Source organism: Pinus tabuliformis, chromosome X, assembly GCF_031772625.1.
Source record: "Pinus tabuliformis cultivar Carrire ecotype Pingquan chromosome X, CPIR1, whole genome shotgun sequence".
NCBI lineage: Eukaryota > Viridiplantae > Streptophyta > Pinopsida > Pinales > Pinaceae > Pinus > Pinus tabuliformis.
The window spans coordinates 592065421-592085763 of NC_142308.1; the positions used below are offsets into that span (position 1 = coordinate 592065421).

Below are 20343 nucleotides of genomic sequence, written 5' to 3' on the forward strand. Positions count from 1 at the left end.
AAATTTTGTTTTATAATAATTTTCTTTTTCTTGACAAATACCTTACATCATGACTCAAATACAATTATGAAGACCGACACTAGTTACATTTTTTCAACATTCTCCCATATGGGTTTCCACATAAACATCATGTATTCAAGCTTTATGAAATTGGTGCACTGAAGTATTATATAATGTGTTTGATTGGATAAATAATTGTTAAAATTTATAAAATATTGATTCAGTGCCCATCTTAGTATTTCCTGGTTTCCAACAATTGGTATCGAAGCAAGTTACTTTAGCAACATTCTAACAACCAGAAGGTAGATCCAATCTGAAACATGGCCAACCAAGATGGTGGTCTTACTGAAAAAGCTCCTTTGTTCAATGGAAAAAACTATAGTTTTTGGAAGGTGAGAATAAGGACTTATCTAATGTCCCTTGGTGTAGATATCCGATATGCAGTGTTGGATGGATATGAAGAGACAACTATTTTGATTAGGAAAGATGCAAAGCTTGATTTCTCTTATAATGCTAAAGCAATGAATGTAATCTCAAGTGTTATTTTTTAATCCAAATTTGTTAAAGTCATGCACTGCACAACAACCAAGAAAATATGGGACAAGTTGAAGAACAACTATGAAGGATAAAGTAAGGTAAAGAAAGCCAAACTCTAAGTCTATAGAATGCAATTTTTAATCATTAAATATGAACGAGGATGATGATATAACCATTTTTTTCCTTCATGTGGATGAAATAGTGAACACCATAAGAGGCTTGAAGAAATTGTGTATGATTCCATAATAGTTCAATGCCAAAGTATCATCTATTGAGTGTTGGACATTGGATAAATCAATGCTCCTCGTGTGTTTCACAACATGGACTAAACCACCTCTCGTGGATCCTTATCTCTAGTGATGTGATCATTGACTAATATCTGCGAGTTTTGGTCTAATGGAAATTGTGATTCCCAACAAGTGGTATTAGAGGTTAGGTCACTAGTTCGATACACACCTGGCTCACGTTAGGTGGGAGATTGTTGGAAATTGGATAAACCAACACTCCCTGTGTGTTTCGCGACATGGACTAACCGCCTCTCGTGGATCCTTATCTTTGGCGATGAGATCGTTGACTAACACCTACGGGTTTTGGTCTAACGACAATCATGATTCCCAACATTGAGGACATGCAAGACCTCAACACATTAACAATGGATCCACTGCATGGAACATCAACTGCCTATGAGGTGAGAACCACAAAAGGTAGATTTACATCAAAAGAAGCAACCATTAAAGCAGATAATAAGACCAAGGAAGATCAAGAAGACTCAAGCTATGGATCTCATGAAGAAGAAGCCAAATTTGTTAGAAGATTGAAGAGAGTATCTAGCAAATACAATGGTAATTTGCCTTTCAAATGTTTCAATTGTGGAAAAGTAGGTCGCTATGCATTTAAATGCCCACATAAAAAGGAAAATAAAGAATGTGACAATAAAGAAAAGGATATGTATAGGAGAGTCAAGAAGGAAAAACTTCAAGAAGAAAACCTTCTATACCTAAGAGGACAACAATGCCTCAAAGGATGAGAATGAATAGCCTTCTAATGAAGAAATAATTAATGATTTTAGGCTCATGGTCGTAGAAACCCAAGATGAAGGTCAAGATGAATACAAATTAGATGAAGAAGAGGTTGAAGTAGATCTGAAAGGTGAACTAGTAAGTGCCTTATAAGAAACACAAAGACTTGGGAAAAAATCAAGAAGCAGAAAAAGTTGTTTGTAAATTATGAAAAGGAAAAGGATAAATACGAGAATTCGTCACTTCTTCTAAAGGTGGAGTTGAAAGAAGCCAAAAATATTGAAGACACTCTTTTAGAATAGTTGAAAAAGAAGGGGAAGGAATGTGAAAATGTAGAGGAAGAAATTATCTCTATTAGAAAAGAATTAGAAAATATCCAAGCTCAGTTCAACCAAAATTTAAGGTTTATTAAAGGATTTGAGAAATCAGATGAAATTCTGAGTTCTCAAAGATCTCCCCTCATAAAAAATGGTCTTGATTATGGAGGAGAGAAAAACACCAAGAAAACTAAAGGCAAAGAGCCAAACAATTATGTTGAAGCACTCAAAGGACATAAAAACCATGGAAATAATCAAGCTCAACAACAACAAAAAAGAAAAAAGTTATAGCAAGGAAATCAAATACAGTAATAAAACTCAACAACAACAAAGGAAGGAAAGCTACAACAATTTGAATAACCATAAAGGTGAAGTTAAAAATTAGCAGAAACCTCATCCATCTCAAATGGGTAGTCAACACAAAAACATAATATTTTTCCCTCAATGGTCATTTACCTCTAGGTATCAAGATTTGTTTTATGGTTATTGTTATTCATGCACAAATTTTAGTCATAAGGTTGTCCATTATAAAGCATATCTTGAAGATAGTCATTTTAGAAGTGAATCTTATCAATCCTCAAAGAATAGGAAAAGTAGATTTATGAATCCTCATAAGTATAATCCAAGAAACAACAATCATTTCACTCCTTTACTAAATCATGTTGAATATTATAACTGTCACAACTTTGGCCATAAAGCAACTGAATGTAGAACAAGAAAATTTAGATCATCCCCTCAGATCAAGCAAGTACAAGAACCCAAAACATGGAAGAAGAAAAATGATGAAGAGAAAGAAGAATGTGGCATTGCCTTATATGATCAAAACCAAGGCAACCATTGATATGTGGATAGTGCATGCGCCATGCATATGACTGGTGATAAGAGGAAATTCTTATCACTAGGAGAAGATAAGTCAAGTAGTGTTACCTTTGGTAATAATGCTCTAGGCAAGATCATGGGCAAAGACACATTTAACTCAGAAAATGAAAAAGGCAAGGCTCATAACGTTCTTTTTGTGGATGGACTCAATCACAACTTGTTGAGTGTGAGTCAGATGTGTGACCAAGGATATTATGTCACCTTTCACTCCAAAGGATGTGAAATAAAAATGGAAAGCATAGGAAAAATAGTGGCAAAAGTTATAAGAACACGTACATACTCAATGAGGAAGATAAGAGATGTTTGGGAAGCTTGACGAGAGTTGGCTATGACAGAAAAGGTCGGGGCACTTAAATTTTGATCATATGTTGAAGCTCAACAAGAAGTAAGCCATAAGGGATTTTCCAAAGATTTCGAAGCCTAACAGCACAGTATGCAAATCATCTCAAATTGGTAAGCAAGTTCAAGTTGTTGATTTTTAAAGTGCAATAAAGACTAGCACAATTTATGAAACTGATAATTGCATCTGATGATATTTATTTCACTTTAGCACAATCCAATTTATCATTAAGAAATTATACTTCAAAAATTCCAACCATAAATGCAATAGGACAATACAGATCACAATAGAAGAATGATGCACAAAGACACAAGAACTTTTACCCTAGGAAAACCCTTAACTAGGGAAAAACCCAACAACCTTTTCTTATGAGAAATTATTCAATTCAACAAGAGATACAATTTTATATTCTAATCAGAGTCAAAGCCAAATTGACCATAATTTTGCACAAGTCAACTTGCCAGAAATATGTTGAATTTTGGCCTCCTACTGTCTAGAAATGTGAAGTCAAAGATGATCAACGATTAGGTCTGCCACATAAAATTTCATCTCGAGTAACTTAGCCTCTTTTGTGTCAGATATCTCTCTCTTTCTCCCACGTGTGAACAAAAGACAAAAAAAATTGTGTGATCTTCCTTGATGCCAAATGGAGGAGAACGAATGCTAATATATAGTGAATGAATGGGCTGAATTAGGGTGTCTAGCAGGGCTGACTTGACCTATTAGGAGGTAAACTTTTGAAATTCAAAATTTTATTTTCCCTCTTTAATTTTGGAGCCAACTTGGAATCAAAAGGATATTTTATCCTTTTACAATTTTGCGGGCAAATAAAACGAATGAATACTAACCGCAACTACTAAAAATCAACACATGTTCCCTTCAAGACTAAGGAACACTCATCAACCATGCCTCTACAACTGGTTCATACAAACTTTGTGGACCCTCAAGAACTGAAACCTGAGTGGAGAATGATATTTTATACTAATTATTGATGATTATACCAGGTTGACTTGGGTTTCATTTTAAAGGATAAATCTGAAGCACTTGGTAAGTTTAAAGTTTTCAAAGCCCTTGTTGAAAACCAAACTGATTGTGAAATAAAATTCTTAAGGTTTGACAGAGGTGGGGAGTTTACCTCGAGCGATTTGATGATCTTTGTGAAAAACATGGAATAAGGAGACAATTCTCAATTGCAAACACTCCACAAAAAAATGGTGTGGTGCAGCAAATGGATAGAGCAATGTTGGATGAGAAAAATATTCCAAACACCTTTTGCATTGAAGTTGTTCTACAACAATCCACATATTGAATAAAAATCACTTTATGCCAAACAATGATAAAATTCACTATGAGTTGTAGTATGGAAAACCAACTTCAATCAAGCACTTCAAGGTCTTTGGCAATAAGTGCTACATCAAGATTAATGATGACAATTTGGGTAAGTTTGATGCCAAAGCTGATGAAGGCATATTTTTAGGATATTCAACTAAGAGCAAAGGCTATAGATTTCTATAACAAAAGATTGTGCAAAATTGTTGACAACATTGATGTGAAGGTGCATGAAGCTCTACCTCTCCAAGAGAAGGAGCCAAGATATATAAATCCAAACCGGTCCAATTAGCAATGAGTGTGAAGAAGAAAAATATGAGGAATCAATAGAGGAAGAAGATGCAACATGCTCCCATCCAAAAACCCCTTCAAGGTATGTACAAAAGAATCACCCTGTAAATGAAATTCTTGTTGAAAAGGAAATAGGAGTTCAAACTAGAAGAAAACTTGCAGGTACTAATCAAGAACATATTTCCATGTTGTTCACTATTGAACCCAAATATTTTTCTTATACAAGTCAAGATAAGCATTGAATAAATGCCATGAATGAGGAATTATATTGAGAAAAATCGGACTTAGGAATTAGTTCCAAGGCCAAGAAATAAAAATTCCATTGGCACAAAATGGGTCTTTAGGAATAAGTTAAATGGAAAGGGACAAGTTGTTAGAAATAAGGCCAAATCAGTGTGCAAAGGATATGCACAAGTTAAAGGAGTGAACTTTGAAGAATTTTTTTCCCCTATTGCTATATTAGAGGCAATAAGTATGTTTTTAACATTTCCCCATCACAAGAAATTTAAAGTTTATTAAATGGATGTGAAATCAACCTTTCTAAATGGAGAAATTGAAGAGGAAGTATATATAGAGAAACCTAAAGGGTTTTGGTTGTTAGATAATCTAGATGATGTATTCATACTTAAAAGGGTTTTATATGGACTAAAGCAATCACCCAGAGCATGGTATCTTGAATTAGACAAACATCTACAACAACAAGGCTTCAAAAGAGGGACAACTGATAGTAAATTGTATATCAAGCTGAAAATGAAAATATTTTAGTCACTATTGTTTAATGTTGACAACATAATGTTTTGATGATGCAAATTTTCTAAGCCAAAAAATTACAGTTGAAATGCAAGCTGATTTTGAAATGTCAATGCTAGGAGAACTATCCTTCTTCCTTGGTTTGAGAATAACACAAACAGATAGAGGAATGTTTATCTCCCAAAGCAACTACCCCAATGAGATGTTGAAAAAGTTTGGGATGGAAGAATGTTCACCTGTTAACACTCCCATGGTCACTAGATGTAAGCTGAGCAAAGAAGATGAGACACCCTAGGTCAACAATCTTTAGAGCAATGATTGGCAACCTTTTGTACCTAACAGCCTCAACGCCAGACATAATGTAAATTGGCTTAGTAGCAAGGTAGCAATGAGCCCCTAAAGAGAGTCATCTATTAGTAGAAAAAAGGAATTTTCAGATATTTAAAAGCCATAATGAACTTTGGTCTATGGTATCCCAAGGGTCAAAACTTTTCCTTAATTGCGTACACAAATTTCAATTGGGTTGGCAGTCTTGATGATAGGAAGGGCACAAATGGTGGTGCTTTATTTCTAGGGAATTGTTTGGTGGCTTGATTAAGCAAAATGTAGACATCAATCCTATTGTCCACAACTAAGGTTGAGTACATAGCAGTTGCTGCATGTTGCACTTAAATTTTATTGATGAAGCAAACTTTGCAACACATGAAGGTAATATATGATGGACTGATTCCCATTGTATGTGATAATACAAGTGTTATAAGTATGTCTAAGAACCTTGTTCTTCATTCAAAAACCAAACATATACCTATAAAGTATCACTTTCTTAGAGAACAGGTAGTTGAACAAATTGCAAGGTTGGAATATCAACGAAGGAACAAAATATTTGATATATTCACAAAGCCTCTTGCAAGAGTGTAATGCCCCATTTTACCTTGACTATGAGACCAACACTTCTATCTTACTTGGAATTTTGAGACAGATTTTATGGCTTCTACTTTATTTTTTAGAACATTAAGGTTAATGATCCAATGATCGTTTTTACTATTATAAATCCATGTGATGATGATTATTATGTGTTTATTTTGATTTCAATTTGCATTGCATTGATGCTTATGTTACATATGGTTATTGAAGAATTTGATGATGTTCTATCATGACTATTTTGGGACTAGATACTACTGATAGTTGTTTGAGTGTGGCACGATATCACCTTGGCCCACATGCACATTGTATTGCTCCACTTTGGTTAACTGATCCCAACATTACATTTTCCTAGATATATCCTCTAGGATCATACATTATTCTTTGAGGACCTCAGTTTGAGAATCTAATTATTTGACTTTTACTATTAGTGGAGGGGATAATAATTGTGATATGCCAATTTGATGTCATGACAGAAATGTCTATGATGGACCTATTTGATGATTGTCTAATCATGTGATGGTTTCATTATGTTGTCTTGTTTACATTAGCTTCTTGCTTATAATTAGTGATGATTTTGTATTTAGCATACACAATTATATCAATGACTAACATTATGAACAAATATTAGTAATGGTTATTGACTGTGGCTAGAGACAACCCAGATGCATTTGCATGTGATGAGTTAGAAACCTCTGGTTTGGTTTGAATTACATATTATTGTCTCAAAAATTCATAAAGTTCAATTTAAAATTATGTAGTGAATTCTAATGACATGTTAGTGGTTGCAACCACAGGTTAATTGCTTGGCCAAATGACTCACACAAGGGTCATGGGATTGTACAGATAGATGAAAATTCATGGAAATGGTGGGAAAACATCCCTACTTTCACCCACTAGCACTCCCGTCGTGACTTAGGTTGAAGGTGTTGGGATACCTTCACCTTGAAGATCACAATGTTGTGGGGGCGAACCCCAGATTGGGTCACTCATGAAGATTTTACTAGGGGGCATACTTCAAGGTGGATTCCTCGATATCCAACACCATTAGTCTCACTATAGAGGGTGACATAGGAGAGGATAGTGATCTCCATTGTTGCACCTAGTTCTTCCCCTCATAGTCATTGGATGCTTGAAGGTTAAACAATGTGGCACCCTTGGAACTTCAAAGGGAAGTTCTTGAAGGGCACAAAACACTGACATCAAGAAGAAATTGTTGGCATGGAACCCTTGGAACTTCAAAGGGAATTTCTTGAATGGAATGACCAACTTGGCTCCCTTGGCATCAATAAGGAACTACTAAAATATAATTAAGATATGGTAATCATACTAATTCACATAATGTGGTGAATGAGGTTTTAGAACTAAGTGTTGAAATATGTAGGCTAGGTTCGGTCTTCATAATGACATATGTAATCATGATTTTATGTATTTAATGAAAAGAGAAAATTAAATTTATTATTATTATTCTTGAGGCATGGGTTTCATGCTCTAGGGAGATTTATTTTTAGGTCAAGCACCCATTGAGTGCTTCTAGGGCTTGTCATTGAGTCTACAAGTCAACTGAGTCATTGTCATGTATGAAAGACCCTTTTGGGCAATGTTACATATTGTAAAGAAAAATTATTTGAGTCAAAAGACCCTCCAAGACCTCGTCATGGTGCAAAGATCAAGTCGACCTACATGAAGGGACAAGTCGGCCTAAAGATAGTAATTCGTACCCCTTAAAAGCCTATAAATAAGAAGGAACTCGACCTCATTTGGACATACTCTCAAGCAAGTTCGATCTCCTCAAGATAGAAGCTGGAAAAGGATGATGATGAAGAAGAATAACAAGAAGAACAAGATCAAAGTTTTGGGCCTCTATATTTCTCTTTTGTTAGGGTTCTACAGTTACTGGGTAAGATGAAATTTTGAAGTTGCATCAAAGTTGTGAAGCTACATCGAAGCTTTGAAGCTGCATTGAAGTTGTGAAGCTGCATCGAAGATGTGAAGTTGCATAAAAGTTGTGAAGTTTCATTGAAGTCGTGAAGTTGCATCAAAGTTGTGAAGTTGCAGCTAGGTCGAAGTTGTGAAAGGTCGAAATTGTGAATCTGCTGGAGAGGTTGAAGTTGTAGTAGAATATGCTTGTCGAAGTTGCAGAAGAATTTTCTAGGTAGAAGAATTTGTTGGAGGTTGAAATTGCAGTAGTTGTTAAGGAAATGCTAGAAGGAAAGCTCATTGAAGGACTTGGTCTTGGAGGGCCTGAGTCAAGGGTCATAGGTCTTGGAATTCATCAATTGAAGATTCTATAAGAAGAGGAATTCTTGTGGGTCTTCGTCTCAAGTGGAGAGGTTTTGGCCCTGGTTGATCACCTATATCTTGTGTCCTTATGTCTCACTATTCTTTATGGTTTGGTAGTTGTTTGATGAAAATAAAACAATAATAATTAAGGTGAAAAAGAATCTAATAAAGATAAGCAAAAATACATCACAAGTAGTTATCAAAGTAAGAGAAATCACATAATCTAGCTGCCCCTAGATTTCTCAGCATGGTATCAAATAAGGTACTAAGACAAGGGAATGAAACTAAAAGAAGGACACTCAAAGGCCAAAGCACTAGAAGGAATATCAAAAGGAGTATCAAGAAATATCAAAACATTGACATCGTACCATCAAGAATACATTCACAAGGACTGAGTACAAGCAAAGAAGACCTCAGAACCCTAGCTTATCAAAAGAATGATTTCTCACTTGAAGCATCATTGGGAAGCTCACACATCATCATCAAAGAAGATCTCAAGGACCCTACCTGGAAGGACTACACATTGAAGCATATTGAAGTCTCTACATTCAAGGGAAGCAAGAAGATGTGTTGTCATCATCATCAACGAATCAAGGTAATCTCCCTCTCTTTGAAGGATCACTTTTGAAGGAAGACATCTTCATCAAGAAGACATCTTTTATTATCAATGTCATCATAAAAATAAAAAAAGGCAACGGAAGTTGAAGATATTGTCATCAAGGAGCATCTTCACTTGACAAGTACCTTTATATTTATGACTGAATCGCCTATCAAAATGACTTCATTTTGCATGAAAAGCAACAAATTGGTTGGGTCATCAAACTTTCTTGTATGGAAGAAGAGGACAAATTTGATCCTCGTAGAAAATGAAGTCGTTGAACATGTTAAGGGATCAATTACTAAGCCTCCAAAGGAAGAATCTCGAGCTCTAGAAAATTATATGAAAGGGGAAGGGATCAAAGGATTCTCATTGAATCCATCAAAGATCCCCTCATACCTTATGTATCAAAGTTGGAGACATCAAAATAAATATATGACAAGTTAATAGAATTGTTCTCTGTAAGTACTGCAGGAGAAGTGATATCTTTGAGGAACGAGTTGTACAAAATGAAGATCTCAAAGGAATATGGAATAACCCCATATTTTATGAAGGTATCATAAATAAGAGACCAACTACAAGAGTTGGGAGAAATAATGTCCGATAAAGAAATGACCACCATAGTGCTCAATGCACTTCCAGAGGAATGGGGCAACTTCACATCTAGCATCTTTGGAAAGAAGGAAGCCACCCCATTCAACGAACTTTGGTCATTGTGTAAAATTGAAGAAACCAAGTTGAAAGCAAAGAGAAATGTGGGTCCAGGTGAACAAGTTCAAGCATTTGTTGCCATGGCTAAGAGAAAAGGAAAGTTTGGGAAATTTGGTTCTCATAAAAAGGAGAAAGTATGTCAAAAGTCCAATGATATGGTTGTCAAGAATATGAGCACTACAAGAGAGATTGTTTGAAGTTCAAGAAGGATAACATGAGGAAAGAAAGAAATGAAGCTCATATCACTAAAGAAGTGGAAGAACTTGATGAGAATAAATCCAAAGGGATAGATCTTCACTATTAGGGTTTCTCCAATGCATAGCAAGGAGAATTAGGAGGTGAAAATATCTCCACCATGGTAGTCAAGATGAGAAGTATTATGACGAGATGCATCTTTGTAGAAGATGGTATCATACTAGAAGCATATCATTAAAGCAAGATCTCATGACATCATTAGAGAAGCTTGAAAGAATAGTTGAAGTAGAAGTCTACAGAGATGTGGCAGTTATCATATAAAGGAAGTAACTCTTGGCAGCCTCATTGAAATCATATATAGTACATATGATTGAAAGAAAGTCATCTATTATAATAGAAGGAATTCATAATACATAATCGTCATGAGAAAGGAGCATTTTCCAAATGAGGATAATCAAGATCCTCCGTTGGAATCTTCACCAAAAGATTCACCTCTACTTGGAAGAAGCAAGTGTCTCGCTGATCATTCCACCTTGTGTGGGATACATTGTTTAGAAGGATGATGGTGTTAGCCTCCTGTTGCAACAGGTGTTCATCTTTCATGATTGACAGTTTTACATGCCAAATATGTCATACTTTGCATGCTGCAATGCTCCATTTTTCCAGAAAGAGGTCAAAAAAGAGACCATGAAAGTGTGCCATTCTAAATGCCACTGCTGTATTCCAAGTTTTGATGAGTTAACCATTTTTGAAGAATTTTCTATTAAGGGAAGTCCAAACAACCTAATCTTGGTTTTCCTAGGTTTCAATTTCTTGTTTTAGAATATAGAGAATGAATATCTGTCCAAACAGTTTAATCTTGGCAGATTTGTAGATAGGTAGAGAATCAAAGGAGCCCAACTGCTTAATCTGGGCCCTTGGAAGAAATAAGTGTAGATTTAGATAGGAGGGCAGTCAAAAGAAAAAAGGATAAGCAGGGTCTGCAAGTCTAAGTGCACCCAAACCAAAAAGAAGAAAAAATGCTAGGTAAGTAGGCTGGGTAGGTAGTTTTTGAGGTTGCAGAATGTTGATTTGTGATCAATTTTGTGTTTCAAAGTGATATTGTACTTCAGATCACAGGTACAAGGCAGTTTTCATTTGGAGGAGCTCAAGCGAGGCATCTAACTCCCCTTTCTTCTCATTCCCCAAATCACTCACTAATTTCCTGAAGAGGTCAAGATCTTCTTGATACCTCTTAGCTTCATCATTTTTTCATATCGTTTGCCTTGGTAAAGATCTGCTTTACTCAAGGAATGTTCATACTTCTTCTATGAATCATTTTCCCCCTAAGTAGCCTAAGATTCACATACTTAGCGCTTTCTTATCACTTCATATTAACTGCTAATTTTACTATGTAGCTCCCTATCTATCTCCCCTTCCCCTACTAAAAAAATATGTTAATAAATCCCCCTATGTACATATTCCCATCCCTTGGCACTATAGCCGTATAAATATCAGTTTGGGAAATGCCGAGTTCATCTGGGACTTAGCATTAGCCTTCCGCGTCCTAACCCTGGGATTGACTTGACATTCGGTCAAGTTAATAACATGTTCCCTCACCCCTTAACCCATAACATTTCATTATTCTCACCCTCTCTCGCTTATTGTTTAAAGTTTAGTGTTGAAATGTTTGAACAAACATTAAATTTTACCCCCGGCACGCAAACCCGCAAAAAACCCACTAAACCAAAGTCTAAACCCCCCGCGGCATTATACAAATTCGAATATTCGCACGGGCCTCGTACCTAACCCTCCGCTGCCTTGTCTGTTCCGTCGGTCGTCAGATCTGGCGTGCCACAGATCAACGGTGGGCGGGTCTTGTCATCTCCGAAGCCGTCGATGGTTAGCGCCCAGGAGATGGGCGGTTTTACTGTCGTACTCCCGCCACGCGTCGCCCTCTCGGCTGTGGCGGAGCCTCCTCTGCCGAAACCACTTCTGCTCAAAGGCGGTGCGCCCAAAACCAGATACCGCCTTCCCCCCTCCTGTGTCAGCACCACATCATGCTAACGACACCATGCCGCGTCGGCCTCTTGCCGCTGTGTCCCTGCCATATCACTGCCACGTCACCTCCTCCACCGTACTGACACGTCACCCGCCGTACTGCTGACGTCATCCTGCCACGTCACCGCCGTACTGGGACCCACCGCTGATGTCATGCTGACGTCATCGTTAAAAAGTGCGAAAGGCGCAAGTCGCAGCCTAGGAAGCCCGGAATCAAAATCTGAGGCAGTTTTTCATGCGTGATTAGCGCCTCGCATGGCTACGGGAAATAGGCCAAAATGGAAAGCCCTTCTTGGCTCGGCCTCCAGCAGGCCCGAAAGGCGCAAAATGACTAGAATTTCTTCACACAATATTCAGAAAGGGGCAAACACAGTTTTTAAAGCAACGGAGGGCCGAACAACAGACATAAAAGGTCAATGAGACAGTCTAAAGCACTCAGAAGACGTTAAAGAGGCCAGGTTCAGCGCCAAAGTGTACCAGAGGAAGTGGCAAAGAGTATCAGTTGAATGTTTTTAATGAAAACTTTTATTCCCAATACAGGTGAACAATAAATGACCTCCAACAAAGTCAAAGAAGACGGTGGAGCTCTAATCAAGGCTCTCCCATCACAGTTAAAAGCATTTAAAGCCACCGAACAACAATGGATCAAAACCCAAAGCACAGTTATGGCTAAGTGATCAGCACAGAGCCATAAAGGCAATACATTAATTCCTTTTTGTTACAGCTGCACCCAGCGCAGCTCGAGGATATTTTCCCGCATTTATTTCAGACATGTGTTAGGTTTAGGACATTTATTACAACAGATCTGTCTGAGATCTGATTAGTGTAGATATTTTGCTTATATAAACAACCCTAATTCACTGTTTAAAGGGTTGGTTGGTTGATAATCCTCATGAGAGACTCGCACTGTATATCTGATATGTTTTTCTTAATCAAAGATTGTTGAAAGCTTGGAGAATGGACTGTTTGATGTGTTGTTAATGGTTTCTGAAGGATGAATTTGGAATTCTTGTGCTGCAATATGAATCAATAAGTGTTCCTCACCTCTGTTATTTCAATTTCATATATGCTCAAGTTGCAGAACGAAGGATTGGTTTATAATTTGCTTAACTGCACTCTATGCTCAGTTTCTGTGGCTTCTTAATGTTTTTCCTCTTGATTTAGGCATAAATATGAATTCTTTTATGGCTCATGTTTGATCTATTTCACATATGAATGACTGTTATCTAGGAATTCTTAGCTGCTCCTAGATAGGGCTCATTTATCTTCCCCTTGCTAACCTGAATGAGAGATTCTTAATTGCCTCTCATTCCTTAGCCTTTCAATCCATCTCTTTGCCTTGAATGTTTGTTTCATATGCAGCTGTCTTGCTCCATTTTCCTCTCTTGTGACCAAGAAAACGCACCAACAGTCTTACTCCATGACTCCATGCCCAATGGTTTGAAACTTATCACACTATGTTTTGCCTCTCTACTTGAAAGCATCAATCTTCCCACCAAAATCAAAACAAAACCCCTTGAACTCAATAACTAGCCTAAAATCATTTTCAACAAAGCTAAATCAGAAAGAGAGAGCCCTCTCTGATTGCAGGTGGGATAGAACCTGCAGTCCAAAGATTGGTTTGTGGTTACTTCGGCCGTATCCTTTCATGAGCTTAAGGACAACCTGAGTGATAACAGATGGTATGTTGAAAAAGGAGTGCAACAATTCAAGGTGATTGAAGTACTCTCAATCAAGGAAATGAAGTTGATGAAGGAAGTCTAGATGACCAAAAGGAGAAAAGAGGTATGTATATATTTGATAGATTAAGTCATGTCATCATATAGTTGAGATAACATGGGTAAATGCTCTACCTTGTGAGCATGATCAAGGATCTCTTCTTTTGATAAAATGCATGAATGCATGGTTCACATGTCAATAAGATGAAATTGACATAATATGTCCTCACATGGAATATGAGGTAGTTGAAAAAGATGAAGGAATTATGTATGGAAAGTTCCTAGGAAGCAATATGTGAAGAAAGAAATAAGAGATCGTGAAAGATGTAACTATAGTCATAGGAAGTCAACATCCAACGACTAGAAGAATTGATTATGGCTTCTCCATATAGAAGAAGACCTCGATAAGGTCTGTAAAGAAAGGAGACCCTTAACATATGAAGTATTGGAGATGTGTTTATGAGTGTGTAGGATGTTGCAGGTAAGTGAGATGTCATGATGAAAGGGCATCACAAAAGGTAACTTTGATTTGATGTTCATTTTTTTTATTTCTGAACAAAATTTGGATGGGTTGATAAGGCTATTGAAAACATAGTTGTAGATGTCACCTACAACTAACACTCATGTGGTTGGATGAATATCCTGGAGGAAACACGACTTGAAAGACGTATCGGTATGAGGAAAAAGCCAGATGGGGACTAGCAGATCACTTTCCGATAAAGAGAAGGATGACATGACCAATGTGTCTCGTGAAGGAAAGTGATGGATGGTCGATGCCCTATGAAGAAGTACCAAAAGATGAAGGCTCCATAATGTTAAAGATGAACTTCATGACATCAAAAGAAGGAGCCCCACAAGTAGTTGATAGCCCCATGGCCTCTACCTAGAGCAGAAATTTGCGAGAAGTAAGTCCCTAGTTAAGAGGGAGCTTGGACAAGTCCCTAGATAAGAGGGAGTTTGGATATATTCCTTTTATAGGAATGGGTACATTCCTTCATAGGAATGGGTATATCCTCCCTATTTGAGAGGGAGAGATAGAAATCATTCTTGTCTTCACTTTGGAAGAAAGAATGGAGGATTGGGTAAGCATCTGGCATCCGACACTCTTTGAGGATGCGATAGGGCATCCAAGCTAAGAGTATTCATATAGGACCGATATTCTTTGAGGACTGTGAATCCAAGATAAGAATATTCATGGAAGGACATACTCTGTGAACACCGGGGTGGGGTATGTTCCTTGAGAGACAATGATGATGGAGTCGATAAGTCATTGGTCTCGCCAACATTGTGTTTTGATCTTGTAGAGAGATAGAGTTGTTAGTCAATGCCTTGCTTTGTGATAATGTTGGATGATATGATGTTAAATAGATGGGTTATCAATACGACTCTTCTGATGAGAATTCTTCAGATTGAGAATGTCAAAGTACCTTGAATACCTCCCTACTTAAGAGGGAGTGTTGAAATATGCCACTAGGTTCGGTCTCCATAATGACATATGTTATCATGATTTTATGTATTTAATGAAAAGAGAAAATTAATTTTATTATTGTTGTTCTTGAGGCATGGGTTTCATGCTCAAGGGAGATTTATTTTTAGGTCAAGAACCCATTGTTTGCTTCTAGGGCTTGTCATTGAGTCTAAAAATCAATTGAGTAATTGTCATGTATGAAAGATCCTTTTGGACATGTTACATATTGTAAAGAAAATTTATTCGAGTTAAAATAAAGTCAGAAGACCCTCCAAGGCCTCGTCATGGTGCAAAGATCAAGTCAGCCTACATGAAGGGACAAGTCAGCCTAAAGACAATAATTTGTACCCCTCAAAATCCTATAAATAAGAAGGAACTCGACCTCATTTGGACATACTCTCAAGCAAGTTCGATCTCCTCAAGATAGAATCTGGAAAAGGACGAAGAAGAACAAGAACAAGAATAAGATTGAAGTTTTGGGCCTCTCTCTTTCTCTTTTGTTAGGGTTTCTATAGTTATTGGGCAATATGAAATTTTGAAGATGCATCAAAGTTTTGAAGTTGCATTGAAGCTGTGAAGTTGCATAAAATTTGTGAAGTTGCATTGAAGTTGTGATGCTGCATCGAAGTTGTGACGCTGCATCGAAGTTGTGAAGTTGCAACAAGGTCGAAGCTATGAAAATTCGAAACTACGAATTTGTTGGAGAGGTCGAAGTTTCAGTAGAATTTGCTTGTCAAAGTTGCAGAAGAATTTGTTAGGCAGAAGAATTTGTTGGAGGTTGAAATTGCAGTAGTTGCTAAGGAACTGCTAGAAGGAAATCTCATCAAGGGACTTGATCTTGGAGGGCCTTGGTCAAGGGTCATAGGTCTTGGAAGTCGTCAATTGAAGATTCTATAAGAAGAGGAATTCTTGTGGGTTTTCATCTCAAGTGGAGAGCTTTTGGCCCTGGTTGATCACTTATATCTTGTGTCATTTTGTCTCATTGTTCTTTATGGTTTGGTAGTTGTTTGATGAAAAGAACACAATAATAATTAAGGTGAAAAGGAATCTAATCAAGATAAGCAAAAATACATCACAAGCATTTAACAAAGTAAGAGAAATCACATAATCTAGCTTCCCCTATATTTCTCAACACTAAGTCATCTAGATCAAGAATCAAACTTGTGGTAAAGAGAGAATAGGAAGAAATAAAAAGATTGGACCACTTGAGAACTCTACCCTTCCCATGTTTGGAAATCTTAGGTAGATAATGGGCATAAGTGTTTTAATAAGCAAAAGGGGGAAAGGGAAATAGAGTTCATTAGAAATATTAATCCTAAAATAGTTTAACCTCATTAAGAAAAGAGGGTGGGAATGAAAATAAAGAATAATAAATTTAAATTAGAGAAATTTAATTTTATGAGAGAATCTCCCTATGGAAAATGGAAACACAAGGATCTCCATTTAAGAGTCAAATTGAGTTAAACTAGGATGTATTTGAGGGACCAAATCTGAGACCTACCAATTGAATTTAGTAATGAACACAAACCAAGGAACATAAAAGGAGAATCAAGAGATAACTAGGAGAAGAAATAGGGAGTCATGTTGGGGTGAAGAGACAATATTATGTTTGAAGAAAAAATTAAGTAAATAATTTAGGAAAGCCCTAGTGAGAGGGTTACACATGGGTGGGTGAATAATCAAACTTTTAGATTAATAAAAATAATTATTTATGCTTGAAGTGCCAAGTGTCACCTATGAAGCCTCCTATAAAAGGAGAGGAAAGCTATGGGAGAGGGACCCCTTTTTTTCCCTATTGTGTTGAGAAATGGTAACAAGAAATTCCAGCTTAATTTGTCCTTGAATTAAATTGAGAATTAAAATCGAATTATATTCCCATAGAAACTTCTAAATAGTTAATTGAGTTTAATTAACTTAATTAGCTTAAGAATTTTGAGTTGGAAGTATTTTTGTAGTCATGTATATGTTCTCCCTAAATTTTAGGGGTTCGGGATGAGTTTATTTGAGTTGTAATTAGATAAACTTAGTTTGACTGAGTTATAGACAGTTAAACTAGTTCTAGTTGTTTGTGGAACTAGTAGAGGTCTAGTAGTGAGTTGGTGCATTGGTGCATCCTCGGTGCTACTCTAGCTAATTGAAGATTACCTCATGAGAAACTCATGCATGTAAGTTTAGAGAAAGACCCAATTGAGACTAGAGTGCGGGGATAGTGTACTATCAGTTGTATGATGATCCGAGTTGTACAAGTCATGCATGCAATTAGAGAAGGACCTAAGTTTGGATTGCACAGTTATGGAGGAAGGATTTCCCAATTAAATATGGGTTGATCCTCATATGAATTGCACAAGAAAATAAGGGCTTGGCAGGCAGCAAAAATTGGCTAAGTGTTGGTCAGCGCGGGCTTGTGAGACAGTGAGTTGATCATACTTGTGCAGGAATTGTGTGAGAACAAGCCTTGTATTATCACTCAGATTTATTATTAATGCAATAGATAGTTGGGGTTTTGAGCATTGGCTTTCCCCAGAGAAACAATTGTGTTATGTGTCTTTGATTATCTTCCTCTTGTCGATTATTTTTTTCATCGATCATTGGTTTCCGATGTTTAAAGAGTAGAGTAGATTCTTGTCTTGTGTTTTAGTACATTACGTGAGATGTGAACCTATAGGAAAATTTACATATTGTTGGATGGATAAGATAATTCTATTGTGAGTTACTATAAAGCTATAGTGAGTTTGGTGAGGTGGAGGACAATAGAGAGGGGACTCTTGAGCCAAGAGTGCTCTCCTCCATTAGTTAGCATTCTTACTCTATTGTGCAACCCCATTGTAGCTCAAGGGTTCGTGGGGAAGAAGAGTACCCAAGGAGTAGGCTGGGAGGTCAATTGGTGAGTCAGCAACATTTGTTCGGGACACATCATTATTCATACATGGACGAGACAACAAGAAGGGAGCGTAAGTAGCAGCAAGGCCAAGAATCGAAATTCCACTTCTTGGTCAACGATACCTTGTGTATTCTTAAATTTTGTTATATGATTATCAATATATCTAGAATCACCAGATTGTAAAACTGAATGTTATGATGGTTGAACTACATTTTGTGGCTACCATCATATGTATCTCAAATTGATGTGTTTTCAGTATTGATGTAATTTAAGTAATATGTGACTTCATTTTGGGCATGGCTAACAATTGGCTAGTTGAAACAAAATGATTGTTTTCTTATTATTATAATATCATAACTTAAATATGAGTTGCTCCCTGTACTTGGTAACTTGTTGGTACTTTGATTGTAAATTTAAATCTTACAAAAAAATTAGGTGTCATAGTGAGGGTCCCTACATTTGGTATCAAAGCATAGGTTCAGCCTCTAGGACCTATGGACCCTTGAAGTTGAATGTTTTCTTTAACCCTCTTGTTATTTTTGTTTAGTGAACTTGAGTGTTGCCTTTAATTCTTTGGATCTCATCTATTTCCTCCATTTTAAAATGGAGTGTATCATCCTCGTTGCCATCCTCCTTTACTCTGAAATATATACCTCTTTTCTTATCATGAAGTTGCACTGAATTTGAAATAAATTCCATACGATATGAGAGATCTCGTACATTAAGAGATTTACGGCCGCACACACCATAACCACCAGATTTACTTAGGTATTGAGGACCTTCTCTGCGAGATTCCTCGTAGCATTATTGAGAGCGTAAAGCTTGAAGTGAGAGGAAGCACTAAGCGCTGAACCTTACCATAACCAATATTGTAATACTCTAAATAATAAAATAATCTTCTAAAAAATAGACATAATACAACATGACCCGTAATAATAAATTAAATAATCAAAATATTCTAATGTGCATTACTAGGCTTCCTATTTATAGGATAAACGTTCCTTTAATATAGCTAATAAAGGGAAATAATATCAAGAAATCATTGTGCAATATCAATAATAAAAAGAAAATGTGAAGCATAGAAATAATAAGCTGGAAAAAAAAAAATTGAAAAAAATGAGCAAGTCGTGAAAGATCTATATGCCCAACTGAGTCCAATATAATGTTTTAAGTGTTGCATGGCATCCAAATAGGCCTACTTTTTCTTGATCATATGTTCAATATTACTGATAAGTGGGTGGAGTTACACAGTGGTCACGTTGGATATGATTATTCGATGATTGTGATTAGTATTGGAATAATAGATGGAACCAACTTATTGCTTATAGGAATATTCATCGAAATTTTGCAGTGCCAACTCCACATGGCTATCGAAAGGCTTTGTGAATGATGAAGCATGTTGATCAACAAAGTTTTCCTTGATACTCCAAGTGCATATGCTGAGAACTAGTCTGAAGAAAAAGGCCAAGGGGAAGCAATAACCCACAATTGGAGGTCAATGTCTAGCCTTAAGGTTCTAGCTGTTATTGAAGAAGGTGGTCTAGGTGTAGCACTTGCAATATGATGTTGTAACAAAATGCTAATGCAAGAAAATTCATTGTATTATGTAGTTAGCTCTGAGTTGTGTGTTACAATCCTCTATAAGTTAGCTAAAGTTGCTCCTAAGGCAACAAATAAATTGAGAATTATGGCCCAAGAACTACACAAATTTAAGATTAATGATGAAGTTATTCCTTAACCTCTTAGTGGCTCACATGTGGACCTATTTGAGCCTTCAAAACTAATAAAGAACGATGTCATGTAGCACATGCATGAGCTGCTCCAAATGAGCCCTGATGAGATGCAACAAGATCAAATTACCAAGTTCTATGCTATTGGTCTTTGGCAAGATAGATAGTTGGATGCCTATAGAAAATGTAACATGAAGAAAAGGGATGCACCTATAATAATAATACTAATAATAAAATAATTTGAATTAAGTATTTGTTCCACGGAGGTGAGGCAAATTGGAACCTAATACCCGCGTGTGTCCATGACTAGCTAGGTAACTGAAGATCACTGTAAAT

At 36.7% G+C, this 20343-nt stretch overlaps 1 pseudogene; it reads left to right on the forward strand.

Moving 5' to 3' along the window:
• The first annotated feature begins 320 nt into the window (after positions 1-320).
• Positions 321-20015, forward strand: LOC149141410 (acetyl-coenzyme A carboxylase carboxyl transferase subunit alpha, chloroplastic-like; annotated as a pseudogene).
• Positions 20016-20343: the final 328 nt, after the last annotated feature.